Source organism: Sarcophilus harrisii, chromosome 3, assembly GCF_902635505.1.
Source record: "Sarcophilus harrisii chromosome 3, mSarHar1.11, whole genome shotgun sequence".
Lineage (NCBI taxonomy): Eukaryota > Metazoa > Chordata > Mammalia > Dasyuromorphia > Dasyuridae > Sarcophilus > Sarcophilus harrisii.
In genome coordinates, this window is record NC_045428.1 from 349,187,473 (window position 1) to 349,204,184 (window position 16,712).

At 34.3% G+C, this 16,712-nt stretch overlaps 1 protein-coding gene across 2 annotated transcripts in view; it reads left to right on the forward strand.

Moving 5' to 3' along the window:
* Positions 1 to 497: 497 nt before the first annotated feature.
* KYNU (kynureninase) overlaps positions 498 to 16,712 on the forward strand; it is a 142,741-nt gene continuing 126,526 nt past the window's right edge. Inside the window, exon 1 of one of the 2 annotated variants that reach the window (XM_023499197.2) lies at positions 498 to 636. The gene's annotated coding sequence lies outside the window, so the exon portion shown is untranslated. The remainder of the gene's footprint in view (positions 637 to 16,712) is intronic. The other variant, XM_003763844.4, reaches the window with a different exon arrangement.

The following is a 16,712-nucleotide window of genomic DNA, read 5'->3' on the forward strand; positions in this document are numbered from 1 at the left end:
CATGCAGACCTTAAAGTAGTATATAAAGCCAATCATTATTATTATCCTCCAATCTCTAAGCCACCTGTTGGTGATAACTTTATGGTCTGAACCTTCCTGTTGCTGAACTCAAGCAATGTTGACAGAGCAATATAGGTATGTGCTACTGGTGAAGAGAAAGAATATATGCACACATTTTAAGTTGAATATGCATTACTAATAGCTTCTTAAGACCAGATTCGAAACAATCAAAACAATAAATTAAGTTCCAATTTGTAGTTAAGTCCTGATTTTTAAGTATAAATGGTCATATTGAAAATTTTACAATCAAACTCTCCCAAGGAAAGGGTCTTTTCAGGATACATCATCCAAAGGAGACCTGAACTAGCTTAACTCAATGAAATTGTGAAACAGAAAGCTGACAGCAAAACTAGAGGAAGTGTTTTGCTTGAGTTTTGGCAGTGATGCAATGGAAGTGTCACCATTCATATTTAGAATCCCACAAGAGAGGAGGAGCTAACCCTAGAGAAAAATCCCCACAAAGGGTGTGCAGTCACGAGGAACTTGCTATAAAAATTATCAGTGCTCACTCTGGTAGAAGGTCCAGTGTTCACTCTTATTACTTGAAGCTGAGGAATACAACAGAAGCCTAGTCAGGTGAGAATTATTTCATAGTACCTAGCTGTCTCTGTCTCTTTCTCTCTCTCTGTCTCTGTCTCTCCTCACATGTCTTCTCACATTCACATATATTTATACATATACACAGTTGCTTTGTTAGAACAACCTGGTCTCTATTTCTTATCATCTCCCTGGGATCATCTGTGACACATGTCTTGTAGCCTACCCTTTCTTCTCAGAAGATAATATTGATTAAACACAAAACCAACTATAAGGGCCTCAAAAGGAATTGCCCACATAAATGGAGGTAGTTTTACCAGAGATTTCTATAGCCACTGAAAAATTCCGGTGAATTTTAAAAAGTATGGACATTGGAAATACCCTGAATTCAATACTTCTAAAATGTTATTGCACAGGCCCATATATAGATGCTTACACAGGTAGCTTTTAAGTTCAGACAGCAAAGTGAGCCACTTTTAAAATAAGCTTTACACTTTGAGTTGTTTGTTTTATGCCTGCTTCAAAGAAATGCTTTTTTTTTTACTTTTAGAAGTGAAATTGTGTAAGCATGGGACAAAATGCTTTCTTTTTCTTTTTCAGAAACAGTTGCCTAAAAAAGAGTGTCTAAGTAGGAAGAGAAATATCTGAAACTGCTATTTGTACAATTATCTATTGACATTAGGTGGTGTAACGGTTATCAGTCTCATTATAATTAGTGTTATCTTAGTTTGGTGCTAAAATGTCCAGTGGATGTAACTGTGTGCTGCTCTGTGGTTATAAGAAACTAATGCAAGTTCTGCCTTAATGAAAATTTTTATTGTCTTTTATATTTCTACTGACCAGCACTTTGAATGGTATTCTAACAAGTTGTGTTTTTTTTTTTTTTTTTTATGACTTTTCAGACACCACTATTATAATGTGCTTTGGTTGTTTGGTTTAAACATTTCTAAACTTTGAACTGTTAGACTAGATATTATTTGCTCCTTTGACATGTTATGCTCAGGACTGTGTAAACATTAACTATTTTGTTGCTATGGTCATTAGACTAATAGATTAATTTAACCAGTAAACGAAATAGAAAATATATATATATATATAACAAATATTTACTTGGTTTTATTTCATTGACTTTTTAAAAAAAGCTCTTAAGGAAAAAGATCTTAACTTATAATGTCAAGTTACTGCATACAGGGGTCCTCAAACTTTTTAAATAGGGGGCCAGTTCACTGTCCCTCAGACTGTTGGAGGGCTTGACTATAGTAAAAATAAAAACTTCGTTTTGTGGGCCTTTAAATAAAGAAACTTCATAGCCCTGGGTGAGGGGGATAAACATCCTCAGCTGCCTCATCTGGCCCGCAGGCCGTAGTTTGAGGACCCCTGCATCCCATTGCAGAACTGCACTGAAAGATTTTTTTATCTGTGTATGTGGGTGTATGTCTATCTACATGTGTCTGTGTGTAAATACATTTGTTTTTTCCTTAACAGTTCAACCCTGCATTAGGAATTAGGAGATCTGGGACCTACTATGTACATTTCATGCATTTACCAGCATTTTCAATTCGTTGGCTATATAATCTTGAGCAATTTTTCCTCTGTCAGCCTCAGTTTCATCATCTATTAAATAGGAATAATAATACATGCTCTTGTTTCCCTCATAGTAAGACATTATATATGAATGAGACATTATACTTGAAAAATTATATATGAAAAATATTTCACAAACTATAAAAATGCTATACAAATATATTATTATTATCAGAAAACATGACCTAAAAAGAACTGAGTTTATTACTCTCTTCTCTCCACCTCTAAATTCAGCAAACACATATACATACAATGAAAGGTGTTAAATTTGTTGAAGAACAACATTAAGATTCTTATTTTAGAGTAAAAGATGAAAATTCAGGATGTTTAATGCCATATTCTTCATTTGTAGATATATAATTTAATAATTTAAATGCTATCTATTAAATATTTGATTTTTTTATATTCAAGATTTTAAAATCTGGCCTGTATTTCTGTTACAAAAGAAGAAAGACTCAATACTTATGCCTGGGTTAGAATCTCAGAGAACATTCAGATAGAGAAAGAGTTTTGTGACATTACTTAAGCCCAGTCTTTTCATTATGTAAATTAGGAAACTGAGTCTCAAAGAAAGGTAGCTCTTCTTTCAAGATCCCACAAATAACATTCTGTGTTTTTTTTTTCCAATACTCAATCAATCCACATGAAAAGTAAACAATTTATTCTGAAAGATCTGTGAGCCTTTGGACTTATCATATCTTTTGGGCCATTGCTATGAATATATCAGTGGAGGTTAATTTATTAATTCATTAATATAGTACAGTAAGGAAGTTGACTTGAGTGTTAAAAGCTCAAGATACATACATACATATATGTATGTATGTATCATAACCAAAATTTGAACCCATATTTTTCAGATTTCAAACCTGGTTCTTTATCTTTATCATTTATCTGCTCTGTCATATGCAATTAAGATCTGCATCTCAGAAACTTCTTCCCATTGCTATTTCCTTTCCTAAATGCATAATCTATTTATATAATGACCGTTCTATTGATTTGTATTTGAATAACCAAATCAAAGGAATGATAATTAATGAACTAGTTTCAGAATATAGGGTGTTCAAATGATATAGCACCAAATATTGTTTTGGGCCTTTTCTCTTGTTCAACATTTCTACCCATATCTTGGATTACATAGTTATAAAATTTAGGAATAACATGGAACTGTAAGATAATCGAGACTATATTCATTGATAGGACCAATGTACAAAAATCTCAACAAACTAGACTGCTGGACAAATCTAATAAGATGAATGCACTAATAAAAATGTAATTAGATGAAGATCGAATAATTCAAAAAGCCAATTAAACAAGGATTGGATTCATATAATTCATTAATTATCATTCTTTTGATCTGGTTATTCAAATATAAATCGACTTAATCATCCTTTTATCTAGTCCATATCTCTCCATCTTATCAATAAATATATCAACGAACATTGTCAAATATCCTGCTGAAATCTAGGCATGTTCTGCCTTGCAAAACAAGGAAATAATTTGGCATAATTTATTCTTTATGAATCTATGCTGGTTTGCAAGATCATTATTTATTTTCCTAAATGCATAATCTATTTATATAATGAAAATTTTAGTAGATTATAAAAGTGGCTTGATTATATGAAAACCTACATTCTTCAGAGGAAAATACAAATATATATTTTAAACATAGGTAATCTTCCCCCTTCTTGTGAAACATAAATTTTATGTGGGAATTTGGTTTTTCAGGAAGTTTTCCCTTAAAGTTTAATGAAACATTAATTATGTTATAAATAAACTAGAGAGAAGGATTTTAAAACTGGTATTTAGAACTAGGAATAGGAACAGAACTAGGAATGGAAACTTCCAAATGGAAGGAGTTTTTAATATCTGCTATGAAGCTGTTGTTTTTTATAAATGAGAAAACTAAGACCCTCAGAGGTCCACAGAATCATGTGATTTAAAATAAATTTAAACAACATGAAGAAAGAGGAAGAGCTGAATTAAGATGCTCTGTAGACTAAATGTCATGATCCTCTGTGTATAAGGAATATAATCTTCAAAATGGGTTTGAATGATGGAAGCAATCCACTTATTAAGAAACTATCTTCTTTGAAAAAGAGTTGTAATTCACACAATTCCATTCCATACAAGCAGGTGAAATAAATGAGTTAGAAGTTAAATACAGAAACATAAATTGGATAATCTGCCCTTAGCAGTATTGAGCAATTTTGCTAACTTTAGCATAAGACCAGCCTTCATAATTCAGGGATACATTTGAGACAACACAACACCATTTTCATTCTGTATTTCTGTGTGAAGTACAGCATTTACAAAGTATTAAGAGATTTACAAGAAATTACAAATAAAATAATAGAAAAAAATGTGAGAAAGGAATGTAACTGAATGGATTATTTTTTCCTATATGCCAGGTATAGGGCCAAGAGTTTTACAAATATTTACACATATTTTTTCATTTGAGGAAGGAAATGAAATTTGATTATAAAGAAATTATACATTCATCAATGGCACAGAGAATTAAAAAAGAACAAGTAAAGATATAGGCTGAGTGATGAAAAACAATTTTCAAAGAAGGGAAAAAAGAAAAAGGGAAAAGAAAAAGAAAATTTATTAGAAAAGGGCGCCATAAAGAAATTGGCAGCCAGGTGTCCCTAAGGACAGAGTACTAGGCCTGGAGTCGGGAAATCTCATCTCCTTGAGTTCAAATCTGGCCTCAAACATGTACAAGTTAGAGGACCTGAGCAAGTCTCTAAATTATTTGCCTTAGTTTCCTCATTTATAAATGAGCTGAAGGGGGAAAAAATGTTAAACCACTCTAGTATACCAAGAAAACACAAAATGGTATTACTAAGATTTCAAAGTGACTATAAAATGACTGAACAAAAACAAAAGAAGGAATGTAACATAAACTAAGATTTTAAGAGTAGGAGGGAGTAGAGGAACAGATCAATAAATAAGCAAAAGAAAGAAAAACTAATAAGTAAATTCAAGAAATTCATGACAGGGATTAATGGAAGAGGATAAAAATAAATACAAAAGAAAAAAACTGGAAAATTATAATGACCAAGCTTGACCTGGAAAAGAGTTGAGAAAATGAACCTCCCTTACTTCAATACAGAGGTAGGAGAATATAGGTGTCTAATATTTCATATGTCACATATCTTCTACTTATCTTCTCCTGTCTCTGTCTTTATATGTCTTTGTTTCATTAAACATTTCCTTCTAATGTACCCATAAATCTAATGATAAGTTAGATGGTGGAGAGAAAAAATAAAGTAAGCTCCCTCCCTTCTCCACTGCCCTCCTGTGCAGACAGGATTCTATAACCACAATTCACTTTTGAAGTTTGCTTGTTTGGTATACTTGTACAGAATGCAATATTAAGACTCTTTAAACCATTCACAAGATGTTTGTTGTGTGACATCATATGCAATAGCATAATACTTTCAAATTACTTAAACATTTATTCACCATTTGTTGAGAGGCTACCACAAATTTCTTAACATTTACTTTATACTTTCTAATTATATTCTTCATATTCTGTGAATACATTAATCTGAGGTAGGAGAGATATTCCTTTATTCATATATTATCAGATATGATGAATCATCTGGTTGATTTTGCTAATACCTTTTCCTTTTTCTTGTTTTTTTTTTTTTGTTGTTGTTGCGAGAGGTTTATTGGAGAGTCAGAAAGAAGGCTATGTTAAGAAATGAATGTAACATATAAAAAAAGATATTAATGATAAAGTTAGAATCATTTGCCTTAGATTTTTTTCCTAAAATGAATTATTTGGATAATAAAATTAAATAAAAACTATCACTGCATCACAACATTGCTTTATTTGCATCACACAAATTGTACACTTAATCTAGTTCATATGAATCTTTCTTAAGACTAATACTACATGATTATTTTGACTTTTCCCAGGGGGGGTAAAGCCATATTAAGCAGTGCAGGAAAAGTAAATCCCTTACTACCCCTTGTTTTTCTATTGTTCCTAATGAAATGTCTTGACCTATATCTTCTCTCTCCAAACATTCTGTTCCTCTTGCTACTTTTTAATTCAATCCTTTTTACACAATTCTTAATTGTCCATACTTATTTTTGGTCTTATTACAAGCAATTCTCTCTTTCATGCTTCTCTCTAGTAATCTCACAGTTTATGGATATTGATATGCTTGATGTCAATAACTGGAGGATCATCAGCCATAGCTATCTCTGTGATTGCATCTAACAAGGAATCATGTAAAACCTTAAAATATCCATATCACATCATGTTATAGAAATATATATAAGTGGAAATGTGATTACTTAATTAAAGCCAATGTGTGATAGGTCAGAAATTTGTAGGATTGGCAGAGGACAGATATATTGCTAAAAGTTAAAAGTTCAAATGTCCCTTACAACACTTTCTAATCCATTATACACTGATCATATTAAATATTTCTATTAATGCTTTTGTGAATATGGTAAAATTAATAAGCAGGCTTTGGGAATTATTTTCCACAGTAGATCATATCTTTATTGTTATTCAATTGATTGAAAGATGAAAATAATACCCAACTCAATTGATTGATTTTTTTTAAAGGAATTGACTTGGTGGTAAAAATATATTCTTAAAGGTTCTTCTCCAACAAAGTCTCTCTCATGCATATATTAAAATGATAAAAAATTTCTTCATAGATACAATCCCAGATAGTTCTAATCCTTTGAGCTGTGATATCTAGTCAGGAAAAGAAAAAAAAAAAGGATTTAGATGTGCAAAATAACCAGAACAGGCAGCTTCTAGCTCCTGAAACCGTCATGTGTATCCATGTAGTCGAGATGAGCAGGCATCCTTCAGCGGCAGAAATGCCAAATGCTTAGCACAACCCCAGGCAACCAAGGCCTCCTCCAGCAGCCAGACTGCCACAGGCTTTGGCGTGGCCCCAAGCAGGCAGGTGTCCTATGGAGGCCAGACCACTATGTGCATAGGCAGAGCTTTAGATAAGTAGGTGTCCTCTGGCTAGCAGATCACAGGTGCTGTAGCCCAGGGAGGCACAAAAACACACCACCAGGCAAACACCAGACAGATTTTCAGGCTGAAGGGACTTCAAAGGAAATGTAATTTATCCCTTCATTTTACAGATGAAGAAATCAAAGCCCAGAGAGAATAATGTTATATTTAATCTGTATACATTTTGGATTTACTCACCTGTGTTCATAGTATTCTTCCCTCTCCCAAATAGAATATATACTCCTTAAGGTTAGGGACTGTGTTCTTTTTTTTTTTTTTTTTTTTTTTTTTTTGTCTATCTCCAGTACTTAATAAACTGCCTGGGACACACTATATAGTCATTAAATGCTTCTTGAATTGAACAGATGATAACTAATGAAAGCATCAAATTTCTGAATACTAAAGAGCATCCTTAACGGGATCCACAACTTCTCAAAAGACTCTAACCAGACCAATCCATACTGGAAATGTCAGGATGTAGAATGCCTCTTGTTCATATTAAGCCTACTGAGTGGATTCATTAATGGTAATAAAAATGATATTAATTGTAATAACAATAGCTAACATTTATATAACATTTTAATATTTGCAAAAACACATTTCAAGTATTATCCTGTTTAATCCTAACAGCAATCCTAAGGGGTAAATGTTATTATTATCCCCATTTTGCACATAAGGATACTGAGGCAAGACAGCAATTAAGTGATCTGCCAAGGGCCACACAGCTAGTATCTGAAACATCATTTAAACTCAGGAATTCCTGCCTTCCACTCCAGCAGTCTCTTCAATCAATCAACCATGCCACAAATGCACATGGGCAAGTCACTTATCTCTCAGGCTTATTGTGAGGATCAAAAAAGTTAATGTTTGTAAAGCTCCTGGTACATAATAAATGGTATATAAAGCTTAGCTACTATTATTTAAGCTATGGCACTTGAGGTATAGCGTTTGGAAATTAATGGCTCAACCTCAAAGTTTTAGTTTAGAAATAAATTAGAAAGTTGAAAAGCTTTAATTTAAAAATTAATGAATTACAAAACCTCAGAGCTTTCCTATGTACTTCTCAAAAGGGGGGAAGAGAAATTTCCGGGAGCCAACTGGAATATGAAGACAGCTAAAAATAATAAAGACCATTTCTAAAGCACTTACTATAGCACATATAATAAACACTATGCTATGTGCTTTATAAGACATCTTCTTATTTGATCCTCACACCAGCCTGACTTCAGGTTCTAAAGAGCTCAGAGGCCCTGACTTGAAATGTGACATCATTGATAGGGGAATTCAGGATCAGAAAATCCCCTCCAGCAAAGCAGATCTGGTGCTGGTGAGCTGTCTGGGAGACCAGGGGCTCCTTTCAAAGAGGAACTTTCGGTTTCACTGGGAACTTGTAGATCACGCCCTCCAACTCTCCCAGCTGCTCTCCAGGCTTTGACTCTATCCACCCAACAAAAGGGAGAGAGGAGGAAATCAGAGCCCTGCCCCAACCTTTGACCTGCACTCCCAATTTTATTGTAGCTGTAAGGTTTGGAGCAACTTATGGTCCTGCTGGGCTCCTGCCTCACTCCAGGGGCAGGTGGTGCAAGGAAAAGAGGGCTGGGCTTCAGACACTTTATGGCTGTTGGGCAAGTCATTTCACCCTGTTTGCCTCAGTTTCCCCATTTGTAAAATGAGCTGGAAAAGGAAATGGCAAACCAGTCCAGGATTTTTGCTGGGATGACAAAGAACCAGACACGTGCTGCACAATAGCCTATTCACTCTCTTCTCTTCTTACTACCTGGAATGTAAGGACAGGGATCAAGCAAAGGTCAGCGAGAGACGCCAAGCGAAGGCTGGGCTACTGCGCCTGCACACTTGCTTATATTGCTGGCCATGGTTAGTAGAGGGTCCAGGGAAGAGAGCTGACCCTCTGAGTCGAACCTACCAATTAGGCTAAAATTTGAACCTATCCCATGTCTCCAAGTACCAGCCCTATTTATCGCTACCTTCCTGGTGTCCCATTGATGGGGGTGAACTCTGAAACTATATCCCTTTTAGTCTGTAAAAGAAAGGAAATTCGCAGTCTCTGGTCCTCCTCTGGGAAAGCATATCTTCCAGGACAAGTTAAGTGGCTTCATTCAATTGGACATCTTGGTCAAATCACCCTCCATTGATCTTTTGGGGATGCCCCGAATCATTCATCATATTTGTGTCCAACCTAAGGCAGACTATCCCAAACTTATGTTAATTTGATCAGGCACAGTCAGACACACTGTAACTCCACTCTTAACATAGTGATGTTATTTTGGTCCTTTTCAAAAACAAAGGACAACAATCTAACCTAACCTAATTTTAATTAATTGATTGATTAGAAACTTAAATACGAAATAGAAAAGAAAAAAGGTTCTGTGTACAACAGAACATAAAAGAATTCAAAATATGAAATAAATTTATATTTCACGAAAGAATATTTAATAAATACTACATGTTTCATTCAGGACTATCCCTCTTTGCTTCTTTTTGTAGGGGATTTTTTGGTCTCTGCTGTTCATTTTTAACTATATTTTTTCCCTTCCCCCTCCCACCTCCCACCTCCCAGAAGTGTATTAGTTAATCATGAATATATATTTATATGTACATGGATATATATATAATACATATATACAGACATATCTATAATCATATACACATACATTCATGTACGTCAATGTAATTTTATACTACACTTGTGTGACTACACTTGTGTGTCCATTGTACCTTTGAAGTGAATAACATCATCCTTCTTAGATACAAGTCTTTCCATATTTTCTTCCCTTATCTATTGCCTATGCCTGTTCTTCTTCTCACATCTTGTTTTTCTTATGAAATGTTTCCCCTTTTGTTTTTTCATTTATATATATAGATATTATTATTATTATTATTATTTCTTGGTCTCTTATAGCTTCACTGGCTTCCACTTGCCCAATTCTAGTTTTCCCTGCTGGTCATTTCTTAAAGAACAATAATATTCCATAACATTCATATACCACAATTTATTTAGACATTCTCCAATTGATGGGCATCCATTCAATTTCCATTTTCTAGCCACTACAAAAAAGGCTGCCACAAAAATTTTTGCACATATGGGTCCCTTTCTCTTCTTTAATATCTCTTTGGGATATATGCCCAGTAGTAACATTGCTGGATCAAAGGGTATGCACTTTGATAACTTTGGGCATAGTTCTAAATTGCTCTCCAGAATGGTTGGATTTGTTCCACGATTCCACCAACAATGTATCAGTGTTCAGTTTTCCCAAATCCCCTCCAACATTCATCATTATATTTTCCTGTCATTTTGGCCAGTCTGAGAGGTGTGTAATGATATCTCAGAATTATCTTAATTTGCATGTCTCTGATCAATAATGATTTGGAACACCTTTTCATATGACAAGAAATAGTTTCCATTTCTTCATCTGAAAATTGTCTGTTCATATCCTTTGATCATTTATCAATTGAAGAATGACTTGATTTCTTATAAATTTGAGGCAATTTTCTATATATTTTGGAAATAAGGCCTTTATCAGAACCTTTGAATGTAAAAATATTTTCCCAGTTTATTGCTTCCCTTCTAGTCTTGTCTGCATTATTTTGTTTGTACAAAAACTTTTTAATTTGATATAATTGAAATTTTCTATTTTGTGATCAATAATGATCTCTAGTTCTTCTTTGGTCACAAATTTCTTTCTCCTCTACAGATCTGATAGGTAAACTATCCAATGTTCATCTAATTTATTTATATCATTCTTTCTGTCTAGATCATGAACCCGTTTTGACTTTATCTTGGTACATGATATTAAATGTTGGTTAATGCCTAATTTCTGCCAGACTAGTTTCCAATTTTCCCAGCAGTTTTTGTCAAATAGTGAATTCTTATCTTTGGGTTTATCAAACACTAGATTGCTATAGTCATTGGCTATTTTATTCTGTGAGCCTAACCTATCCCACTGATCAACTGCTCAATAACTTAGCCACTACCAAATGGTTTGGATGACCTCTGCTTTATAATATAGTTTTAAATCTGGTACAACTCGGCCACTTTCATATGTTTTTTGTTTTTTTCATTAATTCCTTTGAAATTCCTGACATTTTGTTCTTCCAGATGAATTTTCTTGTTATTATTTCTAGGTTACCAAAATAATTTCTTGGGAGTTTGATTGGTATAGCACTAAATAAACAGATTAGTTTAGGTGCTATTGTAATCTTTATTATATTCCCCCAACCTATCCAAGAGCACTTAATTTTTTTCCAATTGTTTAGATCTGCCTTTATTTGTGTGGAAAGTGTTTGGTAATTTTGCTCATATAGTTCCTGACTTTCCCTTAACAGATAGATTCCCAAATATTTTATCCTATCAAAGGTTATTTTAAATGGAATTTCTCTTTGTATCTCTAACTGTTGGATTTTGTTGGTGATGTATAAAAATGCTGAGGATTTATGTGGATTTATTTTGTATCCTGCAACTTTGCTAAAGTTGTGGATTATTTCTAATAGCTTTTTAGTAGATTCTCTGGGGTTCTCTAAGTATACCATCATATCATCTGCAAAGAGTGATAATGTGTTTTCCTCATTCTACCTTAACCTCTTTTTCTTCTCTTATTGCCAAAGCTTGCATTTCTAATACAATATTGAATAGTAATGGTGATAGTGGGCAACCTTGTTTCACTCCTGATCTTATTGGAAATGATTCCAGTTTATCCCCATTACATATGATGCTTATTGATGGTTTTGAATAGATGCTACTGACTATTTTAAGGAAAAGTCCATTTATTCCTATGCTCTAGTGTTTTTAATAGGAATAGGTGTTTGATTTTATCAAATGCTTTTCCTGCATCTATTGAGATAATCATATGGTTTTTTATTGCTTTGGTTATTGATATAGTGAATTATGCTAATAGTTTTCCTAATATTGAATCAGACCTGTCTTCTAGTATAAATCTTACTTGGACATGGTATATTATCCTGGGGCTAACTTTCTGTACTATCTTTGCTAATATTTTATTTAAGATTTTAGCATCAATATTCATTAGGGAGATTGGTCTATAATTTTCCTTCTCTGTTTTCAACCTACCTGGTTTAGGTATCAGTACCATGTCTGTGTCATAAAAGGAATTTGGCAGGAGTCCTTCATTCCCTATTTTTTCAAATAATTTATATACTATTGGGGTTAATTGTTCTTTAAATGTTTGGTAGAATTCACATGTAAATACATCTGGTCCTGGGGATTTTTTCTTAGGGAGCTGATTAATAGCTTGTTCTATTTCTTTTTCTAAAATGGGACTATTTAAGCAATTTACTTCCTCCTTTGTAAATCTGGGCAACCTATATTTTTGTAGATATTCATCCATTTCACTTAGGTTATCAAATTTATTGGCACAGAGTTGGGCAAAGTAACTCCTAATTATTGCTCTAATTTCTTCTTCATTAATGGAAAGTTCTCTCTTTTCATTTTTAAGACTAAAAATTTGATTTTCCTCTTTCCTTTTTAAAATCAAATTTACCAAAGGCTTATCTATTTTGTTGTTTTTTTCATAAAACCAACTTTTAGTTTTATTTATTAATTCAATAGTTTTTTACATTCAATTTTATTTATCTCTCCTTTTATTTTTAGAATTTCAAGTTTAGCATTTGATTGGAGGTTTATAATTTGCTCTTTTTCTAGCTTTTTTAGTTGCAAGCCCAAATCATTGATCTTTTCTTTCTCTATTTTATGCAAGTAAGCCTCTAAAGAGATAAATTTTCCCCTTATTATGGCTTTGGCTGCATCCCACAAATTGTGGTATGTTGTCTCATTGTTGTCATTCTCTTGAGTGAAATTATTAATTTTGTCTTATGATTTGCTGTTTTACCCATTCATTCTTAGGATGAGATTATTTAGTTTCCAATTACTTTTTGGTCTATTTACCCCTAGCTTTTTATTGAATGTAGTTTCTATTGCATCGTGATCTGAAAGAATGCATTTACTATTTCTGCCTTTCTGCATTTAATTTTGAGGTCTTCATGTCCTAATATACGGTCAATTTTTGTATAGGTTCCATGAACTGCTGAGAAGAAAGTGTACTCCTTTCTGTCTCCATTCAGTTTTCTCCAAAGATCTATCATTCCTAACTTTTCTAATATTCTATTAACTTCTTTAAACTTCTTTCTTATTTGTTTTGTGGTTTGATTTATCTAATTCTGAGAGTGGAAGGTTGAGATCTCCCACTATTATAGTTTTGCTGTCTATTTCTTCTTGCAACTCTCTTAACTTCTCCTTTGGGAATTTAGATGCTATACCACTTGATGCATATATGTATAGTATTGATATTGCTTCATTGCCTATGCTACCCTTTAGCAAGATATAGTTTCCTTCCTTATCTCTTTTATTTTATTTTATTTATTTTCCAAACCATCTTGCAAAGTTTTTCTTTCCTTTCCCCATTCTTCTTCTAGCTCTCTTTGTTAAGATCCTTTTTAATTTCTTCTAGGACAGCCTTGTGTGGTGGGGATCAGGTTATATCACCTTTTGGGGCTTCATCTGGAGACAATATGCTTTTAGTCTCCTCAGGGTTGGAAATCTATTCTCTTTCATTATAGAACCTGTCAATAGTTAGAGCTTGCTTTGTTGTTTTAATAATTTTTTTTTTTTTTTTTTTTTTTTTTTTTTTTAATGATGGGATCTGCCTTTAGTGCAAGGAAGTTCCAAGCTTCCTCTATAGACCAAGAAGGGACAGTAGCTGCACTGGGTCAGCGGCTGCCCTGGGAACAGTGGCTGCACTAGGATCTCACTGAGTCACTCCCAATGCTGGGTTAGCATGGCCAGGCTCCATGAGACTCTAACACTCTTTACCCTCTGCATTTGTGTTGGATGTTTTATAACTTCTCTGCTGACCTACTAGCTTACAGCCAGGGCAGAGTGGCCAGCACTGTGTTAGAGTCCTCCCCATAGATTCTCCGTCCCATGGAGACCATGCCCCATGCCCAGTCTGCTCAGTTTGCGCTGGCCTCTGTGTCTCTGCCTAGTCTCCTCCCATGCCATGCCCAATGAAAACAGACCTTTTCTGGTGATGTTCAGAATTATCTTTTGCTGGTAATTTGCTGCACTCCCAATATTCTGTCAGTCTAGCACTATTTCAGAGGCTGATTTTCTTATTTAGTGTGAGGGTAGTAGTAGAGCTCAGAAAGAAGCATGTGTCCTCTCTGCCATCTTGGCTCTGCCTCCCTCTTAGATTGTTCTTACTTATATAAAGTTTTTCCTCAATCTCTCTCATCTTTTTAAAGTTCTATGAATTTTTTAGGCAGGTGAATATTTGGCTTTACTCTTTCAGGTGGGAGAGGCTTTTTTTTTTAATAAAAAAATTAGTTATTAGTGGCAGCTGGTTTGTGCAAATCACCTCTAGTCTTGTGTCTGGGGTATGAAGAAAGGTGCCTCCAGCCTCAGGCACTCCTTCACTTCTCTTCTCTATCCTGGAACCAGGGACCACGAAATTCACCCTCCTGTAAATGACTGCATGAACACAGCTACACTGCTCCTGCCCCACTCCTTCTGCACATCAGGGCATGCTCCAGCTCCTTGCCCAGGGTCACTTCTCAGCATCCCAGCTGGGTCTGGCATTCCTTATCAGCAGAGGTTCCCTCGATCTTCCCCTAAGCAGATGCCAGAGCCTTGCACTGTCTGCCAGGTAGCCTGTGGCTGGGGCTGAGACTCTCTTCTAACCCAACCACCTTGGGCTTGCCTCTTGCTGTTTCACAGGAACTACCCTGGAGGGGTTTCCATTTGTTTACATTTCAAGAGGCCAAACCTCTGTCTTTTTTTTTTTGGATCTTCTCAGGTTGTTTCAACAGAGCTATTCTTTTGTCCCAACTCTTACTTCTTTTTAACTACCCGACTTTTGCCCTGAAGTATAGTTTGTCTTTCTTGGGGCGCGAGGGGAGGGAGGGTAATCTAGAGAGCTTGGAATCTTCTGATTTATCTAACATCTTCCCAGCCACCAAAATTGTATATAGATTCAGAACATTTATTTATTATTATAATTTCACACACTTATTCAATTCATTCTTATGTATTATTGTTTGAATAAATGTATTACTGTCTCAGAAGATATTATTATCCAGAAGATATCCTCTATCTATATATTAAAGTGTGTATATATTTGGGAATGTATCATATGTTTGTATTCATACTAACAAATGGTTAGGCTAGAGATAGCCATCCCTCCTATATTAATTTAAAACCAAAAAAAAAAAAAAAAATCCAGCATAAGTACAATTTTAGTTCAATGTGGAATCTTCCATGAATCCTTCTTTTATTTTCTTTCACACAACCATTTTGGTAATCATTCTTGAGTGATATAGCTATTTTCTATTATCATTCGTTCAGAAATAGCTCAGGCAATAAAATTCAGGACAGCCAAGGTGTTGTAATTTAGAAATCATTTATTGTTTATTTACCGGCTGGGACAGATTCTCAGCAGAGATCCACCTCGAACCCAAATAGAGACAGGCTTATAAGCAATTCTTGTTCTGCCTTGTGGTTACAACAATGACTCGACTTCTCGAGAAGTCGGGAAGGGGGATGCTGGGGAGCTTACAGGATGTCTGACATTGTTAGGCAAGCATTCTGTCTGAACATAAAAAACACTTCCCTTAATTTAGTTTAAGCAACATTTTCCTATAAGCCTGAGGCCCCTTCACCCAGGGATAAGGGGGCCAGTCTTTTGTCCATTTCAGTTCATACAGTCAATTGTGACATAATAGTAGGAAAGAAGGTCTAAAAGCCAGGAAGACATGGGCTTATTCCCTACCTCTGAGTTATAATAGCTGACTCTGGACAATTTACATGACTCAAAACTTTAAATTGCAGAGAAGTTGGTGAATTACATTAATAAAAGGAATTTCCTTGTTCAGGAGTTTCTTGTATCAATGAAATCATAAATTCAGTCCCTCTCTCCTTCATTCATAGATTTCACCATTTGCTAGAACCTGATGTTTGCTTTGCTATATCTCTCCATTGTTCATTGTGAAAACAGAAATACAGTTTTTCATATTTAATGTTTTCCTCAAGAGACAATATGTTGGAGTAAATAGAAATTAGAAGGAATTGGCCTTATTATTTCTGAAACATGCTGACTATGAGCATGCACATGTCATCCAACTTCTTAGTGTCCAGGTTTACTGTCTTAAGATTGTAGATATGGATATAAAGTGCTGATCTGCTGGATAAGCAGTTTTCATATTTGGAACTACCTAAATGGTTGAAATCATGAATCTGGACAAAAAATAATATTTTCATGAAATAATTCCTGTATCTTAACTCTTTAAAGCACTTATTTATGTTTAGACCTTCATAGTCTTTCTGTTACTTATTCCTTCAATTGTTTGTAATTATAAATTTTTTTGGTTGGATGAATCCATTGATTAGTGAATTATTAATAGTGGGAATTAGTAAAATTTCTGAAATAATAATATCATTCTATTCTGCAGATTTGATTATTTATTTTAAAGATTATTACTTTGATCAGAATTATCAATTATGACTATA